This window comes from Carassius carassius, chromosome 38, assembly GCF_963082965.1.
Source record: "Carassius carassius chromosome 38, fCarCar2.1, whole genome shotgun sequence".
NCBI lineage: Eukaryota > Metazoa > Chordata > Actinopteri > Cypriniformes > Cyprinidae > Carassius > Carassius carassius.
In genome coordinates this window covers 26,123,742-26,138,771 of record NC_081792.1, presented here as the reverse complement: position 1 = coordinate 26,138,771, position 15,030 = coordinate 26,123,742, and the positions used below count along the sequence as shown (strand labels likewise).

General features: G+C 33.5%; 1 protein-coding gene across 1 annotated transcript in view; it reads right to left on the bottom strand.

Annotated features, from left to right (window-relative positions):
- LOC132119662 (cyclin-dependent kinase 18-like) overlaps window positions 1–12,933 on the bottom strand; it is a 55,709-nt gene extending 42,776 nt beyond the window's left edge. The window contains exon 1 of the mRNA XM_059529817.1: window positions 12,583–12,933. The gene's annotated coding sequence lies outside the window, so the exon portion shown is untranslated. The remainder of the gene's footprint in view (window positions 1–12,582) is intronic.
- Between the last annotated feature and the right edge of the window lie 2,097 nt (window positions 12,934–15,030).

Below are 15,030 nucleotides of genomic sequence, written 5' to 3'. Positions count from 1 at the left end.
ATGTGCTTCTTTATGGCAAAATGTTTATTATTTTAATGTACTCTAATTTGATGTCTTTATCTGCTACCTGTTTGTCTCAATTTTTTTAACATACAAATATTTATTTTGTGTTCATTCTGGTGGTCGTGTCTTACATCTTAAATACTTCTTTAAATCTGCAAATAAATAAATACATAAACATAATAATAATAGAGGACATTTTTACATTTTGATACACAGTATATAAATATATGTTGATTATTGGGTGATAATAGTTTTTTAGGTTACTTCAATTCTTAGTTTAATTTAATTGTATAATGGCTGATAAAGAATATTTTAATTTTTTGCATGCTTATTTCTGCTAATTATTGCAGTTTTAGATTTTTTTGTTTCTAGCGCTGACTTTAATTTAATCTTAAATGATGCAAACAATTTAGTAAAAATAATAGTTTAATAATGAATAATACAATATTATACAAATATTATGATGTTATGATTTCTAAATTCACTTCTAAATAAAAATATATTTATTTGTTTATTTTGCACAAAATAGTATTTAATTTTAATATCAGGGATTTATTGGTTAACAGCCATAATATAATAATATTTATTTTTTTATATTTTTTAAAAAATATATAAAATGTATTGAATTTTGATATCAGGGATTTATTGGTTAACAGCCATAATAATATTATATTATTTTTTTATTTATTTTAAACAAAATATAAAATGTATTGAATTTTGAGAATTTTCTTTCCTTCTTCATTTTTTAAAAAGACCAGATTTATATGTATACAGGTGCTGGTCATATGATTAGAATATCATCAAAAAGTTGATTTATTTCACTAATTCTATTCAAAAAGTGAAACTTGTATATTATATTCATTCATTACATACAGACTGATATATTTCAAATGTTTATTTATTTTATTTTTAATGTTTATAACTGACAAGTAAGAAAAATCCCAAATTCAGTATCTCAGAAAATTAGAATATTACTTAAGACCAATACAAAGGAAGTATTTTTAGAAATCTTGGCCAATTAAAAAGTATGAAAAAGAAAAGTATGAGCATGTACAGCACTCGATACTTAGTTGGGGCTCCGTTTTGCCTGAATTACTGCAGCAATTTGGCGTGAGTGTGGCCCCAGGTGTCTTCAATACTGAATCTTTTCACAATATTCTAATTTTCTGAGATACTGAATTTGTAATTGTCCTTAGTTGTCAGTTATAATCATCAAAATTAAAAGAAATAAACATTTGAAATATATCAGTCTGTGTGTAATGAATGAATATAATATACAAGTTTCACTTTTTTAATGGAATTAGTGAAATAAATAAACTTTTTGATGATATTCTAATCATATGACCAGCACCTGCATATATATATATATATATATATATATATATATATATATATATATATATATATATATATATAAAGAAAGAAAGTCATTCATGCATTTGAGATATTTTGTTTAGATTTGCTCTGAACATACTGTATTGCAGCTTTTATAGAAAACAACTCATCCAGAAACAGTCATCATATTTTGTACAAACTCTTGACTCTCTTAATATGTGTCCGTAAAAAGATGACCTAGATCCTGTCAGACGCTCAGGGGATCTTCATTCATCTGGAAGTGCACTCCTGTAATGTCGTCTCAGGGGGAATAAAGGTGCTATTCCAGGAAAAATCCAGGAATCTGCCATTCATCATGTCCAGAGTCGCTTGCATTGGCTTTCATATTCCCATACCGCTGCAACGATTTGTTGAGACATTGGTGTTAAAAGTCCTGAAACCATTTGGGCCTGAAATTGCGGGGCTGTTTGTAAAGCTGATAATAAAAGGCAACAGATAATGACACGTTTTACCTCCAGATTTGCCAATATTCAGTATAAAATGAGTGAAAACAATGGCAGTTTGGAGCTGCATTGCACTTTAGCCTTGCAGTTGTTTGAATTAATCAGTAAAGGGAGGAATGACTAACTAGGGACAGTGTTTTGGGAAAAAAACACAGATCGCTCTCTTTCTCTTTATTGCTCTGTTTCAGTGCTAGTTTTGGGAAAGTTGTGAGGACACAGTGGAAGTGGAATAAACAGGACCGGTCGGGGGTCTAGACAGATTAATGAGGACAAGAATCCCCTTCACCTGGCCCTTCGACACACAATAAAGGAGTGTTTTACTTTTGTTCTGGCATTTTAATGAATCATGATCTCTCACAGAGCTGTGGATAGTTTCTCTGTATTAAAAAACAATAATATCTCAGTCTCAGAGGCCTAGTGGGTAGAAATATGAGTGTGGAAATGGCCTGAAGAGAATCTGATTGCCCACTATTTCTCAGATAAGTATCCTTCTTACAGATTTTTCTCCTGAAATTAACATAGGCACGAATGATTGAATAGTTGATGCATATTAGGAGTGTTATATATACACTCCTAATATGCATATATATATATATATATATATATATATATATATATATATATATATATATATATGAAGAGTTCAGAGGCAAAAGCCTCTAAGTGCCATCTGAAATTTTTATCTAAAATTAGGATTTTTATCAGGCTCCTATATTTATGTTCAGTTATTTCACTTTAATAGCCTGTAAAAGGACCTGCACATTGCCATTTAAGTAAAATGACTCAACCTAAGCATAGGAGCTTGATTAAAAATACTAATTTTAGATGAAAATTTCAGATGGCACTTAGAGGCTTTTGCATCTGAACTCTCCATATATATATATATATATAATATTTTTTTATATTTTTTACATTTTATTTTTTCTAAGGAATAAATCTTTAATATTGAACATCCTTTTTATATTATTTAATTTTATTTATTTTGAATAATTTGCTTTGAAGTATTTGCTTTCATACTGAATTTGAGAATAATTTATTTTCATATTGAAACTCCCATTTTATTTTTTTATTGTATTTTAATTTATTTTATGAACAATTAGATAAGAAATATTTTCTTTCATATTGAGCTTGCTGTTGTTGTCTAGAAGGAAGTGAGCTATTGAAAAGATGATTTGTCTTTTGTGATATCTTTCCCATGTGTGATTCCAAAGATAATTTTCTTATCCGTGCATCATATTAGGTACATTTAAAACTGATGCATGTATAGGTTCTATCTAATCTAATGCATTAAATCAGCCTACCTGTCGATCAGAAGATTCATGTCCATCATCTAAAGATGGTTTGCCACTGCAATAATGCTTTAATGGCTGCATTAGGAAGTAACCCAGATTTTCAATTCTGATTCAAACCCAAACCACATAAAGACTCAGGGCTCAGTCCTGTGGTCAGATTAGTTTATGCCTCAGTGACAGCACTGCTTGTTCAGATGCATGCTTCAGTGATGTTTGCAACTCCCAATATGCCAGCAAAACGTTGCCCTTGTTTTTCAGAATGGCATCGCTACAAGCATTTACACAGGATTCCTCCTAGAAAACACCATCCATCTGTCCACCAAAGCCTGTTCTTTTAGGAAGCCAAAAAGAAAAGAAAAAAAAAAATCGTTTTTTTTTTTTTACTATTGTGTTGTCAGTTGTCAGGGCTAAAGAATGCAAATAGAATATTTACATATTTGTAGTAAAAATGTACATTTATATTTGCTGTGGACAGGAAAGTTTTATTTGCATTGATTTTTTGTTTTATGACACTGATTTGGTGAGGAGATGTTAGTCAATTTCATCTTTAGAGTGTGCACTGTGCTCAAGATTTTGATTCTCAAACAAAAGTGACTCTTATGAACAGATTCTTTTTAATGAATCATTCTCAAACTTACAACTATATTGGTTTGAACTGGTCTAACAAATGACTCACTAGCTGAACTGAAAGTTTTTTTTGTCATATCTGATTTGATATGTTTGTTTTGCAAGTTTAATCACCAACTGATCATTCAAAAGTCAATGTTTAGTTGACAACAGAGAAACATGCACAGTAGATTTTTGTTGTGATGACTGGTATTGCAATTAAAAATATCAAATAAGTCATATAAATAGTACTGGCTATTGTTTAGTGGGTTATTAAAAAAATATGTGAAATGTATGTAGTTTTTTTTTTTTCAGAAAAATATTTGAACTTAACTGCATTTAATCAGCTGAAATGGTGTTAATATTTTTTATTAATTATTTTGTTTTGACAGGATTTAAGCTTTGATATTGAACCTCCTGTTGTTTTGTTTTGTTTTGTTTGTTGTTGTTTTTTTTTTTGGAAGGAATTATGCTTTGATATTTAACCTCCTGTTATTTTATTTTATTTTACCCTTTAATACACTGACAACCAGCTTAAAAATACAAAATAATGCAATGAAGATTAATTTAACAACATAAGAAGTAACGTAAAACCCTAATGAAAAATTACATGTAATGTCTCATTAGATCTTTTACAGTTTTACAACATATAGAGTAAGGGAACATTAGGTTTTTACCATAGAATTTACCGTACCATATAAATTACAATTATTTCTTACAGTGCATCCTTAGGCCCAGTTATACGGTTGAATTTACTGTAAGGGAGAACTTTGCTTCTGAACAACCATATATTATATTGAGAGATTATGTTATTTGGCGACTTAAATTCATTTGGTTCCTAAACGTTTCATTTTGGGCGCCAGTGGCTTTCTAGCCATTTTATTATCTGGAGCCAACGGTTGATTGAATGCACTGTAACTGACCTCGTACAGCGGGTCGTCTGGCCCCAACGGTTGTAAAATTGAGATGTCCCCCTTAAGATGGATGGCGATACCTCACACACGTATCGCCCCAATACAATATTCCTGCCTGTCAAGCTGAAAATCCTGCAATTAAACTAAGACAAATGGCTTCCACGGACACGAAGACAGCTTAATATTTGGCAAAGCTGAAAACGACATGACAGGAAGAGCTGTTTGTCACTGCCTTTGGCTTCATGGGATGTGTGGACATAGATAAAGATGCATATTACTTTGACTACCACATTAGACTGTCATTTTCAGAAAGGAGTGAGCTGTGAAAGATGCATTAGTAATGTTGTTAGTGCCGGTGTCATATAATTTTCCCTCATTTGCTCGTACACTTTTCATTATATGAGTAAACACTTGACATGGGAACAAAATGCACATAAATCTGGAGGAGGGAGTGATTATATATTTTTAGAAAGCCTAGCAGCAATAAATGCCTGTTGTTCCCCATCCCATTTAGATGAAGCAATAAAGATGACCTTTTGTTTTCACTGTAAGCATCGCTATAACCAGAGCCAGAAATGTCTTGTTGCACTACAAAAAGCTCTTTCTTTAGTTATGTAGATGCACAAACCAAAGAAATGTTCAGGAGTCGAGCTAAAACAATGGTTCTAGTGTTCCTCTCATTTAAAAAAAGACAACAAAACACAACCAACAACTATCAGCTAAACATGTTTAATAGCTGTGCTAGTGTTTCGTTCAGCTGGCTCACAGTTACGTGAAACCAAGCCTGGCGAGAAAGAGCTAACTGTTTTTTATCAAGACTACGTGGCCATGTTGTTGCTTTTTTAGACACATCCTGCTGTGCCGTGACGATTGCTAGCGGTCCCTAGATGTTGTCAAAAAATTTAGCGATCCATAAAAACAGCATTTTGCTTTTGTTCTATGTAAAGTCAGTATGTTGCCCTTTTAATGAGTAACTGGATAAACTTGAAATGCTGGGCAACATTCCTGTGAAGACCTTCCTTTATTTACTGCAAACGGCAGGCTAGCTACTGTAAACATTACTGGGAACGAGCTAAGATGAGGCACACATGAGCGCTAGTGCTTTTGCTAAGCTCTCTCTCTCTACTACTTTTATGTAACCTGTCTATCTCTGATTTTTTTATGATCAGTTGTTGCTTTTCACAGTTCAAGAGACTTAATAGGCTTTTGGGCAATGCTTATGTATCTGTGTTTCTCCTCAAATTACTAAGTCATGTTTAATGGCAATCATTTGTCTTTTTTTAAGGCTAAAGCTATAAACAAAATATATGTGGAAATTAACTTAAGTTTTAATATTTTTGTTTATATTTAGATCACTGACTTGATTTCAGACTTATGAAACCAAGAAATGTTAATTTAATTTTATTTATTTTTTTGTATAAACTAAATTGTATAAACATTTATTATTTTGTCATATTATATTATATTGATTAAATTAATGTTATCTTGGAAGATTTTATTGCAAGAGAGTTTTTGGGTTTATATTGAGATTTAATTAATTTCAGACTTCTGGACACGTGTTATTACTATAAACATTTTTTTTTATATTATATAATCTTGGTAACTTTATATCATATTATAATAAACATTTTTTTATATTATATTATCTTGGTAACTTTATATTATATTATATTATATTATATTTTTTATCTTGGAGAATTTAATAGATGTTTGAGTTTATATTGATATAACTGACTTTTGATTGCAAACTTTTGAAACTATATGAAGCGTGATTATTGTATATAAATGTTAAATTATATACATTTTGTGGATTTTGATCATAATTTGATATGTTTGAGTTTGTATTGTCTCCTCTGACTTTTGATCGCAGACATAAAACTATTGGAGACGTGTATATTCTGTATAGTATACATGCTATATTAAAATATATTTAAAATATATTGAGACCTCTTTTAAATGCAGATTTTGGTATCTTGGCAAATCTGAGCATAGTGTGAGATATTACAGAGATCTAAAACTCTTTAGAAGATGTGTGGTTTTGTGGAGCTTTTGGGATGAGAAATATGCAAGAGTCTCTGTTTGAGCTAAATGTTGCTCTAATTTGTGATTTTTCTATTCTATATTACCATAACTAAAAAAATGAGTCTGTCACTGCTGAACAGAGTCTGTATAAGCAACAACACAGATAATAAAGCCATACAGCTAAATGACTAGCCACATGTGAAATATGGTTTTCTGTGCAGGATTTAACACGTCAGTATGTGCTGTGTTGAAAGGAACCGGACCCATGCTGGTTTGCTAGAGGCTGCACAGAAGTTATGACCCATAAATGGCCCCAACCAGTGATAATTTATAGAAAAAAAGTGTGTTTGACAGGGTAACTACTTCAGAGCTGCTGGATGACTAGCTCTGTTTGCACTGTGGGTGGCACATCCTCACCCTGATTCACCGAGATAAGACTGATCTGAGAAAAGTAGTTTTTCTTTAAAATGCCAAAATGAAGGGGTTAAATGACCACAAACAGCCACATGCAACACATGCGGGACTTTACAGTGACTAACATGCATTACAGGTCTTATGTGTCAACCCACCGTGATATGAGTCATCCCACATTCCAGGGGTCACTTTAAATAATTCAGATGTAATGAAATTGAGTCATTATCGAAACCAATATAAAATGAAAATGTAAACCTTGCCAGAACTACAGGTGCTAAACATGCACTGCCAGAAAGAAGGTTCACTGGGGCAGTACCTTTTCCAAAGGTCTATGTATTATATATTATAGGTACCTTATATTAGGTGCTAATATACATGTACAGTATTGGGGTAAATAAAGTACCTTTTGAAAAGGTACCACCTCAGTGACAGCTTTTGTATCAGTTGTATTTTCTGAGAGTATAGTTGGGCGATATGTACATATTCCACACAAGCTGAAGCCAAAGTTCCGTCAACTGTCCCTGGACTCGGAAATCATCTTCAAGCCCCAAAGACTCGAGTCAAGTCTGTGACAAGTCTAAGGTCACTAGAAGTTGTACTCGAGACCGGACTTGGACCAATGTGTGTTTTTTTGTTTTGTTTTGTTTTTTTGCTATGTGGTTGCCAGGCTGTTCTGTGTGTTTTTATTTTGTTGCTATGCAACTGCTATACTGTTCTGAGTGTTTCTATGTGGATGCTAGGCTGTTCTGAGTATTTTGATTGTGTTTTTATGTGGTTGCTATTTTGTTCTTAATGGTTTGTGTGTTGCTATGCAATTGCTACACTGTTCTGAGGGTTTAATGTTGCTAGGTAATTGCTACACTGTTCTAAGTTTTTTTTATTGTTGCTACAGTATGTGGTTGTTTTTGCTACTGTATGTGGTTGTTATGCAGTTCAGATTATTTTTATGTGGTTGGAAGGTTGTTTTTTAGTCTGTTGCTGTGCAGTTGTTAGCTAATTTTAAATGTTTAAGTGTATGGGTTTTATTGCATTTCTAGGCTTTGTGTGATTGTGTTTCTACTTTATAGGGTGTTCAGTATGTTGCTGTGTGGTTTCTGGGTTTGTGGGCATTCTGGGTGGATTAAGTGTGTTACTGTGCTGTAGTTACTGTGTTATGAATGTTTTTTAACGTATAAACATTATTTAATGTATGAAGTAAAAAATAATCTAGTAATATAGTAAAATGAATAAAACATAGCTGGGTTAAATCAACCCCTTATGCTGGGTTAAATAAACAACCCAATTTGCTGGGCAAAATTAACCCAAGATGGGTTCTGTCCTATATTTACCCAGCCCTTGGGTTAATAACAAACCAGATTTTAGAGTGTATTGTTGAATGGTTTCAAGGTTATTCTTACCAATTAATTGCTCTGTAATAGAATGTTCAGAGTGAATTTTATTGTGTTGATGTGCAGTCGCTATCATATTTTGTCTTTTTTTGTTACTTTGAAGGTATTAAAATGTTTTAAGTGGTTTTAGTGTGTTGCAGTTGCTGGGGTTTTTATTTATTAATTTTTTCTATATTTGACTTGAAATTTCAAATTTCATGAATAATTCAATACTGTACATCAGATCATTCATTTTATTTGAAAACATGCATTTGTTCTGCAACAAAAGCAGCTCTGACATTGACAGACAGAGATGGTAAGCTCATGGTAAGTGAATATACATATATAGCCAGAGCTAAAATACACAGTACAATGGATAACCTTTCACGTAGTAATTAAACAAACAAACAAAAAAAAACACCTGTGTCTCTCTGTGCCATATGCCGTGTAATATAGAACTGTAGCAGTCATGGGTTAAATTATGAGGGTCTAATTACTAGTCTAGTTACCAGGCCATTAATTTCCTGTAATCACTAACAGATTTATAGTGATGTCATCAGAGTGCTGAAACCACACTCGATCAATAAGCACTCAGTCCTATAAGTTATTTCTAGTAAATCAATGGGTGCCCTATTGAGACCTTAAACAGCATAATTAGTCTGTGCAGATTAATCTCTCTTTTTCTCTCACTCTTTCTCTCAGTGACTATTCAAGGTGCGAGCTATAAAAGGCAGAATGCGAAGGCAAGGCCAGAAGTTTATCTATGTTTACAGTACATGATTATATTAAATACTTATAATTTTACACACAGGCTAGTTTTTTAATAAGTGTTTTCAGTCTATAGCTGTTAGGGTCGGTTTTGTTAGTTGTTTTCAGCACTTTGTATTTAAAAGTATAGTATCGAAATGATCACCGATTGTAATCTAGCTGTGCTTGGTGCACCAAAAGACAAATTAGGTTGTGTGAAATTCCTTTCTGAAAGTCATTGTGTAATTTGCACACTGACTGTATTTCTACAATAGAGCGTGTGTCTCTCTGTGAATGTAATTAGTTGAGTCTTAATTACTCATTATGTTAATTGCACATGATTTTAAGTACTTAAGCTTACATATCAACATGCAATTTGCTGATTAGGGCAAACAAGGGCTGGATGGTGTGAGGATATGTATCACGTGGTAGAGATTTACAGACTGGTAGAGATTCTGTTTTATGTTATTTACATGTGAGAGTGACAGCCAATCATGGAGTCCGTGTCAAATATACAGCAGGACGTGTCCCAGTTTAGATATAAGTTTGGTCGTTTTTTGCAACTTGCCTCATTAACAGAAATGCCTCATTCAGTCAGAATAAGAGCAAAACATTTGGTAAGATTTGTTTAATATTGATATTTTTACTTAACTGTTATAAAACATGACTTTTTTATGAATAATCTTAGGTTTTGCTTTGCATCCTTCAAGTTCAAAATAATTAGTTATAATATATTATATATCAAATATATAAAGCTAAATTACATACTAATATATATATATATATATATATATATATATATATATATATATTATATAAAACAAATGACACATCGATTATGATGAACTATTTTAATTTTAAGCTTATTTTATTTTTATTTTCATTTGCAACTTGAGGGAAGTTCATTATAAGACATTTTTATTTATTAACTTTTTCCTTTTTCATGCAAAAATGTCTACATTGTGATTAGCGATATATATACCATAGTGTAAATGTACTCATACTGTGATTAAGACTGTGGTAATTTCCCCCATGCCTGATGTAAACTTAACATTTCTTGACATAAGTTGCATAAGTTCATTGGCTTCCACCAACATCCAGCATCTTGTTTTGGCCAATAAATCCATCAGTGGTGTGAACGTTACTGAGAAACGCTGGCTAGCGGTGTGAACAGAGGTTATTGCCAGTGAGGGGAGAGATAGCTAAAGGGCAGATGGTGAAGAGGTTGAACAGGGCTGTTCATGGTAGCCCTGGTGTCCATGTTGGGTCAACCTTGTTCTCATCTTCCTGTCACCATCAAAGCACAGCAGCTCTTTTTACTAACAAGAATCACCCACAAAACAGGGCAGTGTTTGTGCATATTCATTCTCCCCATGTGTTATTTCTATGTAGACAGGGAATTTTGTGTCATTTCCATTTCAAAGCCGGAGAAGAATGGCAAAGAACAATTCTTTATAATCACAGGGCTCTGAAATTGTATCCCAGCTTGGATTCAAACAGCAGGGACATTCTTGGAGGCACTGTTCTTGTTTCCTGATACTTTGCTCACTTACACCGAGCCATTTACATCACCGGATCCAAGCACATGATATATGAGATGTTTTGCTTAGGACAATTTTTGTGTGCCACTGAACCTTCGCAGTCGTCACTCTATATATATTCGAGATGAAATGAGCAATAAAACCTCTCAGTTGGTGCTGTTCTCCTAGGCCCAATTGCATAATTATCTTCAATCGCCTTCTCAAGGTACGGCTTCACAACCAAGGAAGGAAATTAACTGAGTTAGAAGACCAACAAACCACAATTGCTTCTTCTAAATAGATAATTTAGCTTTGAAAGGAAATGCTGGCTGTCTAGACTGAGGTGATGATCTGTCATATTCTCATCCTATAAAGGAACTCATAACCTTACATAATGCCATTGTCTTCGCCACATCACAGGTTTGTCCTCATATTATCTCCGTCTATTAAATTAAGGTTATCTTCCACATGTGGAATAAAGTTTGTGGATCAAATTATGAGGAAACTGACTGGTCAAGATGAGTAACTGATAAAAATATCCATTTCTATTATTGTTTCCGCAGGTTTTCGAGAAAGGAACACACACACACATATAAAGGCTTTTTTTAATGTCTTAGTTGTTCCTTCTAGACAGTATTTAGATGAAATAGAGACTTTTGCCATTGCTTTGCACTCATGTGTCACTTGAAGTTCAAAAAAGTTCTCAAATTTTTTAACATTTTACAAAAACTGAATGATCTGAGCTGTATTATTTACATTCATTTTATAACACGGTAGAAACACAGTAGTTTCAAATGTAATTTCTCCTAAAGCATTTTAGAAGAAGCACCTATGACAGAGCTGCTACTTAATGCAATTACTGTAGATTTCATTAAAGTTTTGTGAGAAACATTTAGCCAGTCCCAAAGTTATTTTAACGTTTTCATAAAAGTAATTCTCCCTCAAGCAATCGTAAACATGATTTGCATCTTTCCACATGCCCTCAATGGATCATCTTTGTAATCACATGAGCTTTCCAAGACCTTCAAATCTAAAAATGTTGTGCAAGTTGCTTGCGAATTCATGCTTTCTCTGTTGACAGAAGACCAAATCACGGTGTGCTAAAGTTTAAAGTTTCACAAATAACTTTGTACTCTCTTCTTGTATAGGAAACCATCAGATAAGATCCAGAAACCAAAACACTTATCTACAGACCTTTATCAACAACTTTTTACTCTCATAAACACCATATTGGCAACTTAAGAACTCCACAGAGCCCAAAACGGCCTTAGATAGGATTTATTTTTAAAAGTACAGCCACATCTATTGGGCTGTTTGACTTCAAGATGCATGACTCATTTATTAATAGCTTCTTTCTGCACTAATTAACCACTGCCAGGCGCCTATTGTGGCTTCACACTGGTCCTGCTTCACACTAATGTTATTGACCGACTCTATTTGTGCATTCGAGTGGTGTGCGTACGGTCAGATAGGCTCTAATAAGCAGGCGTGTTATGTAAACATTGTAATGTGTCACTTTAAAGCATCTCGCCACTCTCAGGAAGCTCTCCACAGATGTATAGTCCCGGCCGTACACGCAGCCGTGAATCATGTGCACATCAAAGCCCACGCCGCTGAACACGCGTGACCCCGAAGCCACATATATTACGTCAGCACACATCAGTGTGTGGGTTTAGAAAGATGAGCGAAACCTGAATGGAAAGAGTGTATATGGCGTTATTCCAGTGCTAAATGTACTGTAGATGTACAGGGTTTCAGCTTCGGTCTATATCTAAACAACAACACGGTCAGAATCATCTCAAGCATGTCATAAAGTCAGAACAGTTCATGTCACAATACAGAGACGGTTGCATACTCACAGGAGTGGTTGGAGTCTGCAGGAGGCAAACAGAAGACCGTCTCTACTCTACTCTTCCTTCAGTGTGAAAGGGAGGAGAAAGAGGAGGAGGAGGGTGGCCTCCAGGTCTGGAGGCAGTCAGCACACAGCCAGACAGATAATCCAACACTGGAGGTGTCTTATTTAGTCTGCAGCATGCATTGCATGCGTGCATGCAGTAGAGAAAGGCACAGGCGTTTATCTTGCGTCTCTTTCTGCGCTCCCTCCTACTTCTGCTCATGAGAGACCCTTCTGACAGGAGAAGATGCGGGAAAACATAACAGAAAATAAATAAAATAAATAAAAACATACAGGAAGCAAATGTGTCTCTCTGAAGGATTTTATAATCATGCTGGGTCTCCACCCCCACTTGGTTGTCTCTCCTCCCCTATTGTTATAGCAACGGCCAATCAGAGCGCTTCATCACACAAGCCCTCTCTGCTTGCCGAAAGACTGTGATTCTTTCACACCGGAGCTTGTTCAATATGGCTGTGGACCAAGAGTGTGTGTGTGTGTGTGTGTGTTGTGGATGCTGTTAATTATCTGATCTGTCTAGTTGAAGGTTAAACTATTTCTCGCTGTACTGAGCTGTCAAACCTTTTTTTTCTGCTTTGTGGTTTACTGTTTCACATGACCCACCGTTATTAGCATGTGCTTCGAAGAAAGATATCAAACACTTTTAGTGTAGACTAATTAGGGGACAGCTTCGCAAAAGTGCAGGTTTACACTAGCTAATCAGTGGTTGGTTTAGTTCAATGAAGTCAAAAGACTTCATTAGAGGTTATTATATGCTGATAAGTGTTCTTAATGAGTGTTGTTGTCCTGTTTTACAGTTTAATTAATAAAAGACAAGATAATTTACTTGAGGCAACACTGCATGACACTAACAGGACTTGTTTTTTAATTTGATATTAAATATAATATATTTACTGCACTGACAGACTTATTCTTGTTTACACTTTAAGAAGTTTCAAGATATATTAGTGTAGTACCAAAAACACTGATGTTAAAGATATATTCTCTGAAAACAAGTCTTAATATCATAAGCATTTTTGCTTCACGAGTAAATTGATCTCGTTTAAATTTTTTTTTTTTTTTTTTTTTTTACTTGGAAAAACCAAGTCAAAAACAGAATGTAAAACTCAAGATCTCAAATTTTGCAGTGTATGAATTTCTTTCGTGGGTTAAACACAAAATGAGACATTTTGATGAATGTCCAAGTTGTACTTTTCCATATAATAAAAGTGAATGAGAATGGACTCCGTCAAACTCAAAAACTGGCAAAAAGCGCCATATAAGTATCATAAAATAGCCCATGTGACTGTTTTTTTAAGTCCTCTGAAGCCATGTGATAGGCTTGTGTGAAGAGCAGACTGAAATTGAAGTCCTTGTTCATTCATTATTGAATATATTTAACTCCTCTCTAGTTCCCAAATCTCATTTGCGTTCATCTCATACATGGCATTTAAGGATGTTTCATGCCAGTTTTATTTACAGTAGGCCTATTTATAAATTTTTAAAATGTGCTTTTATTTTTATATATTCAGTCCTATTCTGAATGATGTTTTTGTTTATATACACAAAATATTAATATAGAAAATAATTGTAAATATATAAATACAAATGTAAAAAAATTAATAAAATTGAGGTTTTAACTATATATAAAAATATAGATAAATGATATATATATATATATAATTAAAATAGATGTTATATTTTTATGAATATATTAATGATTTAAATAAAAAAATATTATATTTTTAGTATTTAAACTGGGGCATTTACTCATTTCTTCATTCAGTGTTTATATTTCTTTATAGGAATGTAACAATTTTTGGAGCTGTGTGGACACTGTATGCAAAACGTCCCTGTTTTGTGTTCCACCAAAGAAAGCCAGTCAAACCGGTTTGGAACAACATGAGTGTGAATAGAAGATGATATAATTTTTGTGTTTGTCTAAATTATTCCTACAGTTTAGTTCTGCTCCTTTAAAACACTGAGGGATGGTAAAATGCAGCTGTGAACAGAGAAAACCATTGTTAGATGTTGTGTGTCTCACAGCAGTAACACAGTCAAAGCTCCTTTTCATTAAGTGAGCAATTCAGATGTTCAAACAACTTTCAGCTCAGTTTCAAACACGAGGTTTGTTGATGTTTGCGTATCTGTGTGTGCCTTTACACGCTGTATATGAAGCGGATAGGCATCCAGCTTTTCACAACTGAATTGGAAAATTCACTGAAATGAGGTTCAGAGAACCAAGGGTACAGCAGAAATTTAGGCAGCAAAAACACATTTTCTTCTGAAGCATGACAGCATATTTTATTTTTAATTTAAAATCACTCAATGATTGATAGTGATGTTTACAGGAGACCTACATTTCTAAAGTTAGTAGAAAGACTTTCTGTGCTTTTCAGTACTTTATGTTCTGAAC